The sequence below is a fragment of the Pongo abelii genome, chromosome 1 (assembly GCF_028885655.2).
Source record: "Pongo abelii isolate AG06213 chromosome 1, NHGRI_mPonAbe1-v2.0_pri, whole genome shotgun sequence".
NCBI lineage: Eukaryota > Metazoa > Chordata > Mammalia > Primates > Hominidae > Pongo > Pongo abelii.
The window spans coordinates 42528578-42548366 of record NC_071985.2 but is presented as its reverse complement, the minus strand read 5'-3'; positions in this window follow the sequence as shown (position 1 = coordinate 42548366).

Below are 19789 nucleotides of genomic sequence, written 5' to 3'. Positions count from 1 at the left end.
ACCAGCAAACAGAAAGCTAACCCAAGAAAGCTACTTGTGCTGTAAAACAATCCATATGGATCTCTTTCTTCTCCAAAATGTGCTTTCTAATGTGTAATGAAGAGCAGTGGACAGAGGTACTTTAGGTTCCCACGTGGCTCACCCAATCCTGTCCCTTTCCTTGGTAGTCAAGACTTATCTTCCTCCTTATATGCTGTGGTAGCTTTCTGCTCACTGTACCCACTTTGTAAGATTTTTATACCCTTGTTGTCTGCTGGAAAGTCACATTGTCCCTCCTAGCTCAGGTAGAATACCAAGTATTGAAGAAAACATTATTTAAAAACATCTGCCTTCGTACAAGTTCTTGATTACTTACTTAGAAATTCACAAAGGAAGGTGAACTATGAGACTTGTCACTCCTCCAAATGACAACGGAAGAAAGTATTTGTATAGCACAAATAATCATTTTATAATGGCATTTAGCAAGCTTTTATAACCTCAACCACCATTTACCCGATAGCAAAGCTTGCAGTTCAAAAATATTCAACCCCTAAACACAGGAGGCTTTCCAAAGGCAGTTAGTTGAGTGCTGAGACAGTTTAAGTTCATGTACAGACTGTTGGCAAAAGCACAGAGTAAAGAATCCCAGGAGATTATTTCATAGATGGGAGCACATTAGCCTAAGACTTTAGCTCTAGCTCATTCTAGAATGTTCGTATGAATTGCTGTTGGAAAACATGATCAGCACCTCTTAGCATAATCTTTCTGGAGTGACTTGAGTCGGGAAATGGAAATGAATGTGTTTCTTACTGGTTAAGATTATTTGGTTAGGATGCTATCTTGAATACACATTCTTCTGTGATAATGAATCTCTGGTCCTTGAAGGATGGAAGGGGCCCCAAAAAAGTTAACTTGCCACTAAGGAGGCTATTGGTCTCTGTGTCCTCGAAGAATGGTGCTATTTGCAGGGGCTCGGTGTTCATCTCTGTTGTTGGTAGGTTGAATGTTTGATAGCAACAGTAACTAACTCAGCGTTGATTAGTGGGAGCCTATACTGCTTGCTGGGCCCATGCATAGCCTCTATCCTTCTGACTGTGCACCTTCCTTAATGTGTCCACTGCATTAGCACCAGGGTGGCTGATGGCTGAAGCTGGCTGATGTCAGAAGGCCAAGCCATTCTGTCAACTTGGCAGTTAGTGGTTCTTCCATGGTGGCTTCTCTCTGCTGAGCTTTAGCACATGATACAAAGATCTTCACACTTCCTGCCTGCTCCCTTGTCCCTCCATGTTCCACTACCCCCACCTTTCACTCTGTATGTATTCTAACATCAGGCCATTTTTCCTTTCACACAAAATAGATGACCAGGTGCACTGTCCAAGCTCTGTCCCTTGGATGGACTTTCTCCTGACTCTGTCTTTTAAGATCATTCCTTGTAGTACACCTGCTATCCACTTTCGACTTGAACCAAACCAACTCATCTATAAACCAAGCTTGGGTTTTTCACCTGTCTGCCATTAGCTACCAAGTATGCTCTTTTGTGGCCCCTTATGAGCCCGGGGAGGGGCACTTGTGCAACAGTGGTAGTTATTATGAGGGTCTGGGCTGCCTGCTTATGCAGCTTGCTGTGCTTTCAGGTCCTTGTGCTTGATCCCAGCTAAAGCACTTATAAGTCATGATGAATTGCCTGACCTTATGACTTGGTGGGTATAATAACTCTTAGCTAATGATGGGTAGTTCCAGATGCATACTCATTTGGTATCCTGTGTTCAGGTACTGTGTCTCAACTAGGACTCAGTATCACACCAGGAGTTGTTTTTCAAAAGGCACGTGATGCTCCCCTGCAGATGCCATGGCCTTGCAAAAGAGTCTTAGGGGACCACGTGACTAGGTAGTGATTATTCCACTAGGGCTTGCCATAAGCTCTGCACAGCATCTTTTCCCACCACCTAGACCTCTAACACTAGTGAGTGCAGGGCTGCTTACAGCTAAGCCTGGGCCTGCTGCAGAGGCTTTTCCTGCTCTGGGCCCCACTCAAAGGTAGAAGCCTTTCATACCGCTAGGTGTATAGGCCAGAGCAGTATTTCCAGCTGTGGAATATGCTGTCTCCAGAACCAAAGAGGACTATCAGATGTGTTGTTTCCTTCACTGTGGTAGGAGGTACAAGATGTAATACCTTGTCTTTTACTTTGGATGAGGTTTCTTGGCAGGATCTTTATCACTGGACTCCTAAAAATATTACCATGTGACAGGTCCCTGAGTCTTCATAGGTTCGCCTCCATCCTCTGATCCACATGTCTTACGAAGGCCTCCAAAATATAGCCACTTCTTGTTCATGTGGCCTGACTAGCATGAGAGCATCAAATAATGGGTCAAGGTGACATTTTTTAGGATATCTAGATGATGTTGATTCCTTTGGACTATATTATGACAGAGGACAGGGAAGTTAACATAACCCTGGGGCAAAACTATAAATACGTATTGTTATTCACCTGTATAGATGCAGCTGGTTTCTAACTCTCTTCTCTGAAGGGAATAGCAAAGAATGCATTCACCAAATCAAGGCTGCATGCCATGTACCTGAGGCTTTGCCAATCCGCTTGTAGCAGGTAGACAGACACGGTGGCTGAAAATGGGGTTACTCTTTGGTTGAGTGTGTGGTCCTTTACTGTCATCCTGCAGGGTCCACTTGGTTTCTGCAGGGGACAACTATTGAATTAAATTGAGATATCATGGGAACTGCCATTCTTGTATCCTTTCGATTCTCATGGGTGATACTAATATCCAGAATTACCCCCAACACACGATATTGTTTTATATTCACTATCTTGGCTGGGGATGGGGCAGTTTCAGATGCTTCACTTGGTCCTACTGTGATAGTTCTGAGCCCACAGGCCTAGGATCCAATGATCCAAGTAGCAAGTATATGAATCCCAATTACACATTCAGAGACTGGAGAAATTACCACTGGGTGTAAGCTGGACCTTGGCCAGGACTTTACTTATTACCTTGCTCCCACATGCCCCACTAGTTAGAACAGTAGCCATGAGGATGCTTTGATTCTCTGGGCAACATGCCAGCTTGGTACAGTTACCCAGGTAAATGATCCTGGGTCCCTTTGGGAAGGGCTTATGGAATCGTTACTTTGTATGTTTGCTGGGGTGTTGCAGGGTTCTTTCTCCCAGAGACCTGACTGAGTCCAAGTCTGAAAACTGGTTCAGATCCAGAAAAGGCCAAAGGATCATGACATTGTATTGGGGCTACTGCTTTCAGACTCCTTGTTATCTATCCTTGACTTCTTCTAGTGGTCTAAGCTAAGAAACACTCTTGTCGGTTGAGTATCTATTTTGCCTCTAGGGGCACTGTGTTCCTTTAATCATCTCCGTAACTCTGTGGATCAGGCCTTCTTGGCTGCCAGTCCAACCCATTGCTCATTGTAATAACTTCATCCACCTGGCTTCTGCAGTTAAGTGCCACCACCTGGCTTCTTTAGCTCTGGGCCTATCATCACCATTGGTATCATTGAGTCAAATTCTCTACCTGTTTGGGCATGGTGGCTCATGCCTGTAATCCCAGCACTTTGGTAGGCCAAGAGGGGCGGATTGCCTGAGGTCAGGAGTTCAAGACCAGTCTGGCCAACATGGTAAAACCCCATGTCTACTAAAAATACAGAAAAAATTAGCCAGGCATGGTGGTGTGCGCCTGTAATCCCAGCTACTCAGGAGGCTGAGGCAGGGGAATCGCTTGAACCAGAGAGGTGGAGGTTGCAGTGAGCTGAGATTGCACCACTGCACTCCAGCCTGGGTGACAGAGCAAGACTCTGTCTCAAAAAAAAAAAAAAAAAAAAAAAATTCTCTACCTACCTTTCCAATCATCAATCCTGGCTTACTGAGGAGATTCCCAGCTGATCTTTTCAGTCATGCTATTGTCCTTCTCACTAGATCATTTCTTTTGGGTTTTGTAAATGGTATAGTCTCTGGCCCTTCTCACAGAACGGAATCATCTGGTAGGCCTTCCAGCCTCATGGTGTGTCCACTCTAGCATGCTAACTTCCCTGAGCTTTTTTATTTCTACATCTACTGTCTACTGGGGTAGTGCTGGCATTTCAATCACATCAAGCTTGGGCCATCAGTTTCTCCCTGCTTTCAGAAGCCATTTGAGCAAGAAGGTCACATCACCTCCTGGGGTCCCTGCTAGAGTGTCAAATCCTGTATCTCTGGAGAGTGATCCCAAATCAGTAAACTCTTCCCTGTCCTACCTGATGCTCCCAGCTCCTTGATCCAGCATCTTCAGGATCCAGTCCTGCATGAACTCCTCTGATTTTTGCTGGTGTAGGCTGGCTAGGACTAGCAGCTCATTTGAGGTCTTTTCTTCCATTATCAGACCCAGCACATACTCAATTGGGTTATGCTATGACATACCCCTAGTTATAAGCCTACTTACAAGGAACAGAGATGATGGAGAGAGGCCTGTGTATTGTCTTCAAGTAAGGTGGGGGAGGGAGAGTGAGGAAGGGAGAGAGTAGTTAACTCTTAATAGGAACAGATGGGCAAATCCTGCAGGATCAGATTTAAAAGAATCTGGGAATACAACATTTGGAGTTCGTCTGCTCACACGTTCCCAGCCAAGTTTCAGAGTCTGAGTGCCCTCCAAATGTCTCCATTATCTTTAGACTTAAGCCTGTAAGTGTCCATGAAATAGAAAGGGCAGAGCCAACCTTCCTTTATAGAGAGATTGTTGTGTGCCTTGCCCAACTTGCCTGAAATCACACAGAAGCCAGTAACAAGGGGGTACTCAAGGACCATATTCCTACCAAATACTGAAAGAAGCAAATCTCCAGATTTGCTGCAATGGGACAGGCTCCATAATGATGAAGAATTTCATCTTGATTTAAGTTTGTTTAAGTTATAAATAAGTGCTGTTTAAGCACTACATTGACAAAACTGCTTAATTAAGAAGGCAAAATATCTTACTATCTTCAGAGATCATTACCCTTAATCTTTCACTCACTTTTTAAAATGGATCCTACACAAGAATGCCCTAGGAAATGATGAAGTTCCACTCTGTGTTTCAAAAGCTGACACGTAGGATCCCCAGTGTTCCTGGGGTCATCTCCTCCCTAACTGTTCAATTCATGAAGCTGAGCTTCATATTGAAAGAGAGAAGAGAAAGGGATCTTGCAGTTCCACCTACTTTGGCATTGGAGTTTTCCTCTCTAAAAGGAAGCCCTTCCTTTCTCTTTAACAAATCTTTATCAGGCACCCACAGACTACAATGCTAGGAATGTTAGGGAATGTAGTAAGACATATATACACGGTTACTGTCCTCAAAAAATTTAGTACCTAATTGGGAAGGAACAGGAAAACTCAAATACCAAAGCAGGTCTCACATATTCAAAAAAATAAAATCTCTAAAGAGTGAGAGAAATTAATGGCCCAAAGACATTAGGAAAGGGTTCTCATGGAATCGTAAATTATCATAGTATCACAAAGTAGGAGACCTTAGAGGTGACCTAATTCAAGTCTCTACTCAATACACAGTATCTTCAGAGACTTCTTTTAAAAGTAGGCATTCAGTCTTAGTTTGGTTATCTCCAGGGACAGGGAACTCACTCAAGTTAATTCCATTTTCAAATATTTCTAATTTTTAAGAAATTCTAATTGAGAAAAATCTAATTTCTTTTAATTCCTGCCTATTGTCACTACTTACATCTTCTGAAAGGAGAAATACAGGATTAAATCTACTCCCGCTTCTCTCAGTAGCCTTTGAAATAGTTCTCCAGAGTCTTCTGTTTGTTCACCTTGTTAAATCAAGTTTAGCCTAAAGCTGCCTCCTTACGTATTTTAAGTTTGGCCTAAGGGTTTCTCTGTACATTGTGAACTCTAACAAGCGGAAGTGTAAACAGACAGTAGCCTACACTTGTGCTAATTACCGACTTTTGGCCAATTAAATGTAGCCAACTGTTTGAACCATGTTCAAATAAGGCAAACGCTGAGCTGTAACCAATCCAGTTGTTTCTGTAACTCACTTCCGTTTCCTTGTATGTCACTTTCCTTTTTCTGTCTTTCCCCTTTTCCCAATTTCTGTCTTTTGTCTTTCCCCAATTCCCTCTCTTTCAGGCTGTTATCTTCCTTTCCTTAACACTAGAGGGTGCTTCAAGTCAGGCGCCATCTAAAAACAGATTCTCACTCTGAGTCCAGTCAGAAGCTGGTGAGTGCTGGACAGTTGGCCAAACTTGGAGCGTATCACTTAGAACTGGGAGATGGGTTTCTCACCATCAGAATGGCCAGCTAACCTTAAGGTCACATAGCACATTCTCCTATTCCAGAATGATCCCAGATTGCTTCCTTAGAGCCCTATTCTTTCCCTTCCTAATACCCACCAATACTTCTAAATCACTTATATTGTATATACTTCTTGCTATGCTAATTGGCTTAATGTTCCTCTCCCCCAGCAGACTATCAATCAAGGGATTTGTCTGTTTTGTTCACTATCCCTTTCTAGCACCCAGCAAAGTGCCTGGTGCATAGTACCTTCTTGATAAATACTTGAAGACTCATTAAATTAATCCCCCTATCTTTTCTCATTCTCTACCCCACCATCCCCTTGCTCCATGTGGCTTCCACCATGTGGCTGTGCTGGAATCTCTGAGCCTATTCTGGCTCAGGAGGCTGCTCAATTCACAAATCGCTCATTGCTCAGTGAAACTCCTTCAAATTTAATTCAGCTAAAGTTTTTATTTTATCAATCTAAACATTTCTCATTCCTTTGAACTAAAATCATTGAATATTATTGATGCAAATAGCCATCCTTTATTACATTTTCTATTTTCTGCCAATGCCCATGCCTGCCATGATCTTATTTATGCATTGCAATGACCCATAAGTCAGACGGTATTACTATCCCTATCATATGGATAAGAATTCTGGAGCCTCAGGGAAGTTCAGCCTCATCTCACCATCTGAGTTGTTCCTTCTAGATGAATTTGTTTGTCAGTGTGTCTTGAAAGCATCTGGGAATTGAGCCTGTAGGTAATGGTTTTTTGAGCAGGTTAGTGGCGGTAGACAAAATGTACTGGAAGGAAAACATTTGGAAAAATGAAAACCTTTTAAGAAACAGTGACAATAACCAAAGGTGATAAGTTTGGGACGGCAGTGATAAGTAGCACAAGGTCAGGTTGATTACTCTGGTGTTGGGGAGCAAGGGGATGGTGGGGTAGAGAATGAGAAAAGATATGGGGATTAATTTAATGAGTCTTCAAGTATTTATCAAGAAGGTACTATGCACCAGGCACTTTGCTGGGTGCTAGAAAGGGATAGTGAACAAAACAGACAAATCCCTTGATTGATAGTCTGCTGGGGGAGAGGAACATTAAGCCAATTAGCATAGCAAGAAGTATACACAATATAAGTGATTTAGAAGTATTGGTGGGTATTAGGAAGGGAAAGAATAGGGCTCTAAGGAAGCAATCTGGGATCATTCTGGAATTGGAGAATGTGCTATGTGACCTTAAGGTTAGCTGGCCATTCTGATGGTGAGAAACCCATCTCCCAGTTCTAAGTGATACGCTCCAAGTTTGGCCAGCTGTCCAGCACTCACCAGCTTCTGACTGGACTCAGAGTGAGAATCTGTTTTTAGATGGCGCCTGACCTGAAGCACCCTCTAGTGTTAAGGAAAGGAAGGTAACAGCCTGAAAGAGAAGGAATTGGGGAAAGACAAAATGAAATTGAGACTTGTTTTGGTAACAGGTGGGCTGAGGAGAAGCCCCAGAGGCCTGTGCTAACAGTGTTGGAGTTGGGCTTTACAGAGTGTGCCCCTGCACCCCAGCTGAGAAAGCAATGATGAGCCAGGAACAAGTCCACTGATCTAAATGGTTTTACTCATTTACTCTCATGAGAAATTACTAGTAGAACCCTATACTACAGGTCTGGAAACTGTGACACAGAGGCTAAATAATTTCTCTAAGGTCACATAGCATGTAAGGGGGTAAAGAACAGAGCCAAGAACCAGTGTCACTATGAAAAATGGCCCTGGCAGATCTCTCTATCCCAGTGCAGGTTTGAGATGATTTAGTTGTGCTTAGCTGAGCTTTTCTTTGCAACAGCTTGCCTGGGGGCTGATAAAGAAATTCAAACAGATGTGATAAGCTGTGCTACCTGTCGCTGGGCTGATGCTGTAGACAAATCCTAACATCTCAATGTCTTAGCACCGCAGACTTTACTTCTCACTCAAATGAAGTCCCATGGCGGGTGGCAAGGGCTCTCCAAACCACCTCTCAGGGACCAAGCTCCCTCTGTCTTGAGGCACTGCCCTCTCAACACTTGGCCTCCAAATTTACTGAGTCAGGGAAGGAAGGGAGGGAGGGGGTACACTGGCTTCATCCCAGAATTGTCACACCAAACTTCCACTGTTAATTAGCCTGAATTAGTCACATGGACCCAACTTAACTGCAAAGGATGGTGGGGAAATGGAGAGACAAGGATTATTAGGAGAGCACTATGGGTTCCCTAAAATGGGACTGACTCCGGAGCCCAGCAGCGGACCAGCAGAGGCAAGGAAAAAGTGGATGAGCATAAGCAGTGGTTCATTCCCTCCCCTGCCCTGCAAAGCAAGATAACACTCGTCAGACTCTGGCAGAACACAGCCTGTCCTTGCCTTGGGTCAGCCTGTTTTAGCTTTTCCACTCTGCCTCTGTCCCAGGGAAAGAGGAGGAAAGTTGGGAAAAGGGTCACTCCACAGAGCAATGAGAAGTTGCACTTAGTTTCTGAAAGGGGAGGAAAAAATAATCTTTCATCTCTTGGATGTGTGGGGAGACAGTGACTGGGGAGAGAGCAGAGAGACTTGAGCCCCTGGAAGTTCAGCCTGAAAATCTAATCCCTGAGGAATTTGCTGTCCTTCCTCCTTGTGGGGTGTGGCTCCTGTGGTCCCCACCTCCTGGTGTTTATGCCCCTGTGTAGTCCCTTTCTTGGGTGTTGGTGAGACCTGTGACTTACATTTAACCAGTAGAATACAGCAAAGGTGATGAGAAGTCACTTCTGTGGTTAAATACAGAATGAGAAGATTGTAACGCCCATCTCTTGCAAGGAGATTCTGTCCCTTGCTGGCTTTGTTGAAGCTGGCTGTCATGTTGTGAGCTGCTCAGTGGAGAGAGTCATGTGGCAAGGAATGGAGGGCAGCCTTTGGCCCACAGGCAGCAAGAAACTGGGGCTTTCAGTCTGGTCATCCACCGGGACATGAATCCTACCAATCATCACGTGAACTTGGAAGTGGATTTTTCCCCAGTTGAGCTCTCAGATGCAAACCCAGACCTGGCTGACACCTTGACTGAAGGCTTGCAGAGGACCCAAAGCTGTGCCAGGACTGTTGACCAAAAGAAAGCAGGAGAGAAATGTGTGTTGTCCTAGGCTGCTGACTCTATGGTAGTCTTGGTATGCAGCAATGGATAAGTAATGCATGGGGGTCGGAAAGTGTGAGAGGGAAGCACATTAGTTTCCTAGGGCTGTCATAACTAAGCACTATAAACTGGGTGGCTTAAAACAGCAGAAATCTATTCTCACAGCTCTGGAGCTAGAAGTCTGAAATCAAGGTGCTGGCAAGGCCATGGTTCCTCTGAAGCATCTAGGGGAGGATCCATCCTTGCCTCTTCCACCATCTGGTATCTCCAGGCATTCCTTGGCTTATGGCAACATCAATCCAGTCTCTGCCTCTGGCTTCACATGGCCATCTTCCCCATGTGTCTCTGTCTACTCCTTTTCTTATAAGGATATCATATGGGATTAAGGGCCTGCCGTACTCCCTGTCACCTTATCTTAATTACATCTTCAATGATCTTATTTCCAAATAAGGTCATTCTGAGGGACTAGGGGTTAGGACTTCACCATATCTTTTTTGGCACATTTCAACCCATAACAAGAAAAAAAAAATAAAGAGAGAGAAGAGCTGACAATTGAAGAATCATCTGGAAAACAAGCACCTTCTTGATGGGCCAGGAACATATCCAAGCAGTCTGCACATTCAGCACAAGGATGAGGGTCTTTGCAGGTGAGGATCTCAGAAACTGCAGGGAGCAGACCCTTCCCTTCTCTCCAGGAGCTGCTTGAAATTTGTGAACAAAAGCCTAACTTCACCAGCTGAGAGAATACCCATCCAGAGAACGGCTTTTCCCATAGCTGCCGAAAGGGTTGTGTGGCCTGCCTCATGGCGGGGGTGGCCAGATGATCCTGTATTCTAAGTCCTTGCATTCTAAGGTACTCTCATTCCATAGTTTGGTGCTGTATTTGGAAGCCTGTCCTGGGTTAATGAATGGACCCTTTTCTCTGTCTCAGATACTGGAAGGGCCCACAAGCTACAGTACGTTTTCAACTGTACAAGGTGGCAGCTGCTGCCACCTTGTGCCAGAAAGACTCCATGACTAGAGTGACCAGGGACCTCAGATCAGGACACTATGAAGGGGCACTTCTAATAATTGTTCGGGGGCAGCAGGTGTAAATCGGGATTGTCCCAGGCAAACATATGGTCACTCCTGGGGAATGCAAGGGAACAACAGGATTTGCAAGGATTTTCCCAAGAATAAATCTGAGTTTTCCAAAATGTTCTACTTTTCTACATTTACTCTCAGCATGAAGCTTCCTATGTCACCTATGGTGGCCATCACACCTCGTGCAAGGTTAACAATACATGAAAGAGTTCTGAATTCCTCTGGCACAAAGAAGAATGAATTTCCAGCTATGCCTACTAAAAGAAAAACGTCTCTTTCTACATTGTCTTTGAACACAACATACCCCAAACACATGTAAAGCTTTGTTCTGACTTTAAGGATGCATTTTAAATCAATAAAGGAACTAAAAGCTCAGAAAGGGCCTAACTCTCTCTCTCTCTCTTTGTGTGTGTGTGTGTGTGTGTGTGTGTGTGTGTGTGTTTGGTGCTTTCAAAATTGACATATTACTCAGATATGGAAAAATAAAAGTAAAATTTTTGTCTTATAATTGTTTAGTGTGGGTGCTAATTTCTGTTGGTAGCAGGGATGAGGTGACATTGCCAAGACATTTTAAATGTACCAATTAATAGAAAGTTAATCTCTATTGCTCAGATCTGTTTTAGGTAAAGCAGCTAATTCAAAGCTCAGATTCTAGACAGCTTGAAGGGATCTCTCCTACCCCTTCTCAGGATGGTGTCTGGGTGCAGTGGTATTGCTCAGATGTCCTTGGTCCTTCCTACCCTCTGCTGAAATGCCCCTCATTCTGCTTGGTGATGAAGATGCCACTGGTTTGATCTGGTCCATGGGCATCATAGTGGCATCTGCCCCCCACCACGCACACACACGGGTCCTTGCCATTGCCTCTGGTGACAAGAGCTCCATACTCTGAGCTTCCTTAGGAACTTGGGTCTTTTCTACTCTCTCAGCTATCATGCATCTCAGTGGGGTGCCAGAAAACTCTAGATTGCTTTCTCTCCAATATGCTGTTGTGTGGGGACCCTTGAAGACTGCCCTCAGCACGTGCCTGTGATTGCTAGTTCCCCTTTCTTGGATCATGTTGGATGCAGCATCCCCCACAGTGGAGGGTTTCTCCACAAGGTCTATGGTTTCCTCACGCTCTGCCCAGTCTGTGAAGGACAGCAGCTCCTGAAGTTCTTAGACTCTCCCAAATTTATCTTGGGGGTGGTTTTATCCAGGATGCACCCTCCTGCCCTATAACACCTCTTGTTAATATTCCATCCTGGGGTGAGAAAGGGAGCCACAACATTTCAGGTCACTCTTTGCCCCTCTTTTCCCCCTCACTCACCCAGATCCTAATCCCAGCATTAGAAGGAACTTCTTCCTTCCTCTATGGTGAGGGCTTCACTAACATCATATTTCATGTTCTTCTCTGATCAATGGTCAATAATCTGTTCTATGATTAGTTCTCTGGCTAGCTGAAAATCCTCTCACTTTTTTTTTCAACGTTCTCAAGATAGCCTAGAAAATGAAATAAGAGCTCCCCTATATTTGATGGTTCTCCCCTCCCCATGAAGCTCTGGATGCCATCAGTTCAACGTTTGGGGGTCACAGGCTAATCAGAGTCTAGGATTTACCAGGTTAATATCTGAAAACATATTATTATTTTACAGTGAGAATTGTGTATTTGATAAATGTCATCAAATAATATTAAAGGAAAAATAGTCTTAGCTAGCAATTTAGAAAATAAATTGCTCTGATTAATTGCTAAAAAAATTCCAGATGGATTAAACAATTGAAGAAAAACCAAATTATTTTAAAAACTAGCAGAAAATGGAAGTAAATATGTATCCTATCTCTAAAGGAGTAATTTTCTAAGTTTTAAAATCGTATAAGAAAGAACATAGGAAAAGAGAAATTAAAATACTTTTTAAAAATTTGCCCCTCAACAATATATAAAAAGGAAAACAAAAGACTTGGAAAATATTTCCAGCACATATGAGTCAAGGAATGTTACATGGTTATATAACAGAAACTGTTATTCATTGCAGATTAAACTGATGCCTTAAGAAAGCAATTTGTCATCTGAGCGCAGTGGCTCACGCCTGTAATCCCAGCACTTTGGGAGACCCAAGCAGGCGGATCATGAGGTCAGGAGTTTGAGACCAGCCTGAACAACATGGTGAAACCCCGTCTCTACTAAAAATACAAAAATTAGCCGGGCGTGGTGGCGCATGCCTGTAATCCCAGCTACTCAGGAGCCTGAGGCAGGAGAATCACTTGAACCTGGGAAGTGGAGGTTGCAGTGAGCCGAGTTTGCGCCATTGCACTCCAGCCTGGGCAACGGAGTGAGACTCCATCTCAAATACGATACGATACGATACGATACGATACGACACGATACGATACAATACAATACAACAGAAAAGAAAAGAAAGCAATCTGTCTACATAATCCAAAAATCTCAGTATTTGGAATTTATCCTAAGGAAATAATTTTAAAATAGGCACAAGTTAGCTATGCTTTTTATAATCACATTCATGTTACATGGTGATGATCATTAGACACATTTGACTCTCCCACCAGACAATGGGACATTGTGTTTTTTTCACCTCTGAATCAGCATGCTTAGTCTGGAGTCTGGCATAATTGTAGGTGGCAAATAAATGTTGCAGAATAATTATTTTGTTGTAGTATTTATATTTACTTAACAATTGAAACAATCTTAATTTTCAACAATAGGAGAATGACTAAATAAAATACAGTGTTGTCACTTGATGGCGATATTGTCAACTAAAATAGTAATGTGTTCTCAGACATGGAAAACATTTTATATAATTGTAGCAAGTGTGAATCTTAGAGTACATAATCAGTTCTAGCAAAAATGTAACTTTCTTTAATTTTCTATAGTAACATTTACATTCCTTTTCAAGCCCCATTTTGACTAGTGGTCCACCCCAGTGTGTGTCCTGTTATGCTGATTCTGGGTAATCTCAGGCAATTCAAAGTCCTGTTGCCACGCCCTATTCCCAACTGCTTGCATTTTCCCTGGGGTAGTACCTAGTAGTTTGTCATTACCTGCTCCGACGGGCATCACCAGGATGGGATGTCTATTGACTTCTTTCTCTTTGACCATTGATCCATGCGGGACCTGGATTGTCCTCTGTTCCCTAATACAGAAGTTTTTCAGGCCAGCCTCTGACTTAGCCACATTCCATCTGCATCATCACATCACCCTGGCGCTGCGGGGAGTTCTGAGAGATTGTCTTGGGTCCTCAGGTCCTAGCTGGGTCACCTGTAGCCTTTGCTGCTCTCATATGGTGCTAAGTAGAAGAACCTCTGTGACACTTGTCATTTCCCTAGGCTCTTTTCATGGTGAGAGTTTGGGCCATATCCGTGGGGTTCTGGGGGTGCAGGCCGGGTGGGGAATGGACCCCAGGGTATGCTCTTGCTCTTCTTTCTGATTCTCTACAGCTCTGCCCTAGTTGGCAACTTTATCAAGGCTTTAGGGGTGAGGAAAGCTGGCTCTGACTGTTCATTTACTTCCAGATGCCTTTGTCTTTGGCCTGGATCTCAATTGTGAAATTCATAACCCAACATTTGATTGCTTTATTATTTGGTTCTGTTGTAACAACCCTCCAGAGACAGTCTAGGCAGAGCTAAGATGTGAAACACAACAGCAGAAGCCAAAATAAAAATGGAAGCCTTGATTAATGTATCAAAATATTAGTCCACTATAAAATGCAAAAATAAACAGAACCTCAGAACTTTGTTATAACTGTGTGAACATTAGGTATCCGTATGGGCAAATACATGGAACAGGGAAAATCTTAAGCTAATTGTGTTAATCAAGAGAGAATGTGGATTTTTTTTGCTTTAGCAAATTTCCTTCATATTAGTTATGTGTAAATACCAGCCACGTAGTTTGTGAAAAAGCTTAATCTATTTTACCTCCAATAATATAGCGCCTTCTTAGCCCCCGTATTTCCCATCTAATCTCCCATCAATCCCTGATGTGGCTTTTTCCTTCTAGTAAGGCCACTTCCCTTACCCACAACCTGCTTACACCATCTTCCAAGACTTTGTTTAACCCAGTGGTTCTCAAACTTTAGCTACATCAGAATCCCCTGGAGCATTTGTTGAAATACAAATGGCTGGGCCCTGCCACCAGTTTTTCTGATTCAGTAGGTCTGGGGTGGAGCCCAAGAATTTGCATTTCTAACAAGTTCCCAGGTGATGCCAATGTTGCCAGTTCAGGGACCACACTTTGCAAACCACTGGCTTAGCCACACCTTTTACGTGAAATGTTCCTTCTATTTGCCTTCTTCTTTCCTCTCTCCCTTGCTTTTATAAACATGTCATGATAACCTAACATGCATAACTGGCTTGAAGCACACCTTGAGGAGCTTTGGATAGTATTAACCTATTTATTCATGTATTTCATCCTACCTTTTTCTCAACAAAGTCTCAGAACTCTGATTATTTACTCTGCACCACCCCTACTACATACATAATGCAGTCAGTGCTGTATTATTTTGGATTTATTAATGCATACCTTTGCAATTATTTCATGCAATTTTTCTCTCCCTAATCAGCCCTTTGAGGCTCAAACAGGCTATCGTTCTTTTCCTCCATAGCAGGCACAGAACCAATGTTTGCTGATGGGGCTCACTGAAGGACGGGCATATCATTTATTAATAGAGCACTGGCTACAAAACCTGTCCCATCCAGCTGCTCTGCTCCACCCTTACTAGTCTTGTGGAATTTCCCCTCACCCTGTCCTTGTCGGGCAGTTTGCCTGTTCTCCTTTTGCAGTGAGTGAGTACCTCTCCCAATATATCCAAACCAATTCCCAGAGACAGCTGTACAGGGGAAGGAGCAAACTACCGTTTTAAAATGGATTTCATTATAAAATTAATAATACCATTTCATAGTTGTATATTTAAAAATACACAAAAACCAAAGAAGTAAATTTAAATGTACCCATAACCCCACCACATCAAGACACAGTTTTAATATCTCAAGGTTTGTGTCTCACACATATTTTCCCACTAAATTAGACCAATCTGTAAGTACTGTTTTTCAACCCATGTTTTTTCATTTCCCAATATATCAACGCTTATTTACTGATGTCATTAACCTTCTTTAATATCACTTTAAGTGGTTACAAAGCATTACATCATATACAGAGACTATAAGTTATTTAACAAATTCCTTAGTGGTTAATAACCAATCACTTGTTAATATAAATAATGATTCAGTGAATATCCTTATTCATTCCTCTTTGTATACCTGCCGATGTTTTTCCCAAAATCACATTTCAATGGCTTTGATGCATATTGAAAAATTGCCAGCTAAAAACTTTACACTGCTCTCAGAGGTATATATAAAAGGCCTCTGCAAACCCTCACATGGTGCTCTCAAACTGTGGGCCTTGCCCATCTTATCAGTGAAGATGGCGTCTTTTAATTTGAATGTATTTCATCACTTGGGGAATGAATTTCAAATGACTGTTGATCATCTGTATTTCTTCCTCTGTGAATTGCCTGTTTTGGGTCATCTGCTTGGTTTTCTTTTTTTTGTTTTTGTGACAGCAGACTAAGTTATATATTTCAATATGATCACCAAGACACAAGAGATAAATGACCCAGAATGAGATGAGAGGCGGATGTGCAGAAAATTCTACAAAGAGAGCCAGTGAGGTGACTCTCTGCACTGAGGATGGGAGAGGGTGGTGGGTGGAGATTGGGAGGTGGTAAGGCAGATTTCTTTGCAGAGAGCTGTGCTGAGACTGGCCTCCCTACCCCAGTGAAGGAGGGGTGGTGCTTGCCCCTTACCTCAAGTCCAGTGAGATGGGCTTCAGTTGACTGCTTAGAGAGTGTGTGTTCCCTGCCGCTAGGACAATAGCTGACTCCCCACTATGGTCATTAGGGAGGAGATGAGGCAGGTTACCTAGCTGCTTTGGGAGTACAGTGAGCCAACCAGAGTTGCTGTTACCCTGAGATTGGCCTGCATCTGAGATTATATCCAGACAGAGAAAGTGAGCTTCCTGTGGACCAGAAGTGGAGGTGACTGGTTCAGGAAGGGGAAACACACTGGAGCCATTTTCAATCCCACCCCAAACAACTTCCGCAGAAGGCAGAATAATGGCCCCCGAAGATGTTCCCATCCCAATTCCTGGAACCTGCTGATATGGACCTTACCTGGCAAAAGAGACTCCCCAGATGTGATTAAGAATCTTGAGGTGGGGATATTGTCCTATTATTGTGGTGGTCCTGATGTACTCACAAAGGTCCTTAAATATGGAAGAAGGAGGTAGAAGGATCAGAGAAGATTTTCCCATAACTTTATTTTATATATATTGTATGATATATACTTATAAATTTCTGCTATCATATTGTATGTTACAAGAACTTTGTCTTGTTTTCTAAATCTCCCTTTAAAAACATGTAACATTCTATTATTGATTCATAGTTGGAGTATCTCCTTATGTTTCCAAGGATATTAATTATAGATTTTAAAAAAATTATACAGTTTTCTTATAATTCCTGCATCATCTCTATTTTCTCTGAGTTCCTTCTTCTGGATTCTTTATTTTGATCTCTGGCTTTCATTTGGGAGGCTTTCCTCAAATGTCTAGTGGTCTTAGTTTGTGTGTTCGTATTTCAGACCAAGGCACCTAAATTTTGCTTGGGTTGTGCATACATGCAGAACTTGTCAATCAGCAGGCTTCATTGTTGGGCTTTTGGTTTTGGTGCTTTGGCACTTTTTCAGCAAGAACCCAAGCCATTTCATCAGAGGAAACCCCCAAATTTAGTACCAGCAGTCATTTTCTCTGGGGTTAATTGGTTTCCCTAGAGAAGCTTCCAAAATCTTCCAATATCCTGCCTGGGGGTGTTTCAGAGGTCAGAGGTTGGGGGTGTCTGAGCCTCTTTGCTAACATTTTTGAAACCAAATGGAGAAAGAAGCTGGAGATTTCACTATTCAGTGTAGACTACCCATTAATCCTCCAGTTCTCAGCTGAGGCCGATGTTTCTGAGTTTGGAGTTTGAAGTTTATCTGTCGTGAATTTCCCTTGGGTAGAAAACGACTTCCTCCTGAGGTGAAGGGGAGGTAATCTTCTCACTGCACAGACTCGTAGTCAGTGGTCTTATTTTAAGCTGTGTCCCTCACGCTCACCTCTGCGTACCATGGTCCTCTAATCCCGGAGCCTTCCATGGCTTTAGCAGCTCAAAGGCTTGCTTCTCACTGAATTCCTCTCCCTGCAGGTCTGGGTTTCCACATCTCCGCCCTGCTTGGTCAGTTACCCCTCATTTCACCTGCTTCTCATTTTCCAGTATTTGCCAGTTCTCCTTTTGCAGTGAGTGAGAACCTTTCCCCATCTCTCATCTGCTATCATCCACTTTTCTGTTTCCTCTGTCCTTGTGAATTTTTCCTTTTTTTATAAAAAATTTTGGGACATTTTAATGGGATTTGAGGACAAAGTAAAGGTAAAATATTTTATCTAATACACCATGTTTAAGTAGAACTTGAGATTTTTCTAGATAAGAACAGTTTTATTATTATCCTGCCATGCCATGGCTAGTGATTAAGAATTCTTGCTGTCTGTCTAGGCCAGTGTTGGGGCTCATACGCCAATACCCCAAAATGTGGTGCTTTGACATGCTGGACTAAAGAGGCAGCCTTAACTTGTCTTTGACCTTCCACCTCACCTCATCTTCTGTCTCTCCCAAAGCGCAGAATCAAGTTGTTCTCTGAAGTCTCTTTATCTACCTAAAAGCCAAACCTGCCAAAGAACATGTCTGCCTTCCCTGAGTTTTTATGAACTTAACTCATATAGTAGGAAAAAAAACCAAAGTCTGTTGATACTTGGATAGATGTTTGTCGCAAATGATTGTTTGTTTTGAGGGCCCAACAGACTTTGTCCTGGGCCACTGTGTCTTCTTCAAGTCCATTCATTTTCCCTTAAAAATCTTTTTTACTATCTCTCAAAATACCATGTTTCCTCCATCTCTCCTTCCCTTGTGAAGAAAAGTTATATAAACATCTGTACCTCAGTGGGTTATTGGGTAATCATTCTCCTGCTATTCCCCCATGCTATGCAGCTTAAAATAAAGTTGTGTATACCTTTTCTCCTGTTAATCTACCATTTGTCAGATGATTTTCAGTGAACTTTCAGAAGGCAAAGGAGAAATTCCCCTTCATCCCTGCACCAACAATCATTGTTAGCTGTGGGGCTTGTTCCTGGGATCCAAGAGCATGTGCTTTCCTAGACATTAGAGGAGGCAGGGTCCCAGGTTATCAGCTTCTGCAGAAATGGTTCTTAGCTGCCACACTTTATAGTTGCAGGTTGTTCTAGAATTTAGTAAATAAAATAATTCACTTCCGGTCATTTATTTAATCTCAGTAGGATTAGCCTTTGTTTTGTGAGTCTTTGAGAAGATTTAGTAATATACTTAGGGCACTTAAAAAGAAGACTAGGGAATCATTGTCCAATAAGTCACTTGCATTCAAAAACACACTGATGAGCAGTTAAATTTTATTTCCTAATCCAAACATTCAGTTTAACCTCATTTACAAGTAAGTTAATAACTGGTATATTCGTTTGCTAAAGTTGCCATAACAAAGCACCACCAACTGGATAGCTTAAACAATGGAAATGTATTGTCTCACAGTTCTGGAGGCTGGAAATCCAAAATCAAGGTGTTGGCAGGGCTCTGTTTCTTCTGAAGATGTCAGAGAAGGATTTGTTCCAGCCCCTTCTCCTAGCTCTGGTGGTTCCTTGGCTAGTGGCAGCTAACTCCAACCTTCACATGAGATTCTCCCGATATGCATAGCTACCTGTTCAATGGGTGTTCTTTTTTTTTTTTTTTTTTTAATAAGAGCATCAGTTATATTGGATAGGTGTCCAGCCTATTCCAATATGATCTCGTCTTAACTAATTACATCTCCAGTTACCCTATTTCCAAGTAAGGTCACATTCTGAGGTACTGGGTGTTAGGACTTCAGCATATGAATTTCAGGCATGCACAATTCAATGTATAACAAGTAGAAATGTTGAAATTTTAAAAAAGAACATCTGGCTAATAGAAAATAGCATGCATCCTACAGACCAACTGGATTGGAATTCTGGATATGTCACTTATTATGTGTGTTTAAGCAAGTTGCCTAACTTCTCTGTGCCTTGATTTTCTCAGCTATTCAGTAAGAAAAGCGGTATTCCTCCTGAACGGTTGTTTTGAGGATTAGCTGAAATAATCAATTAAAAGCATCTCCAGAGCACCTGGCACACAATCACTGTGCAGCAATTGTTGCTATCATTATTTTTCTACCTAACTTTGGGAGAGTATGTGAGTGTTTCTCCCCTACATAGCTATT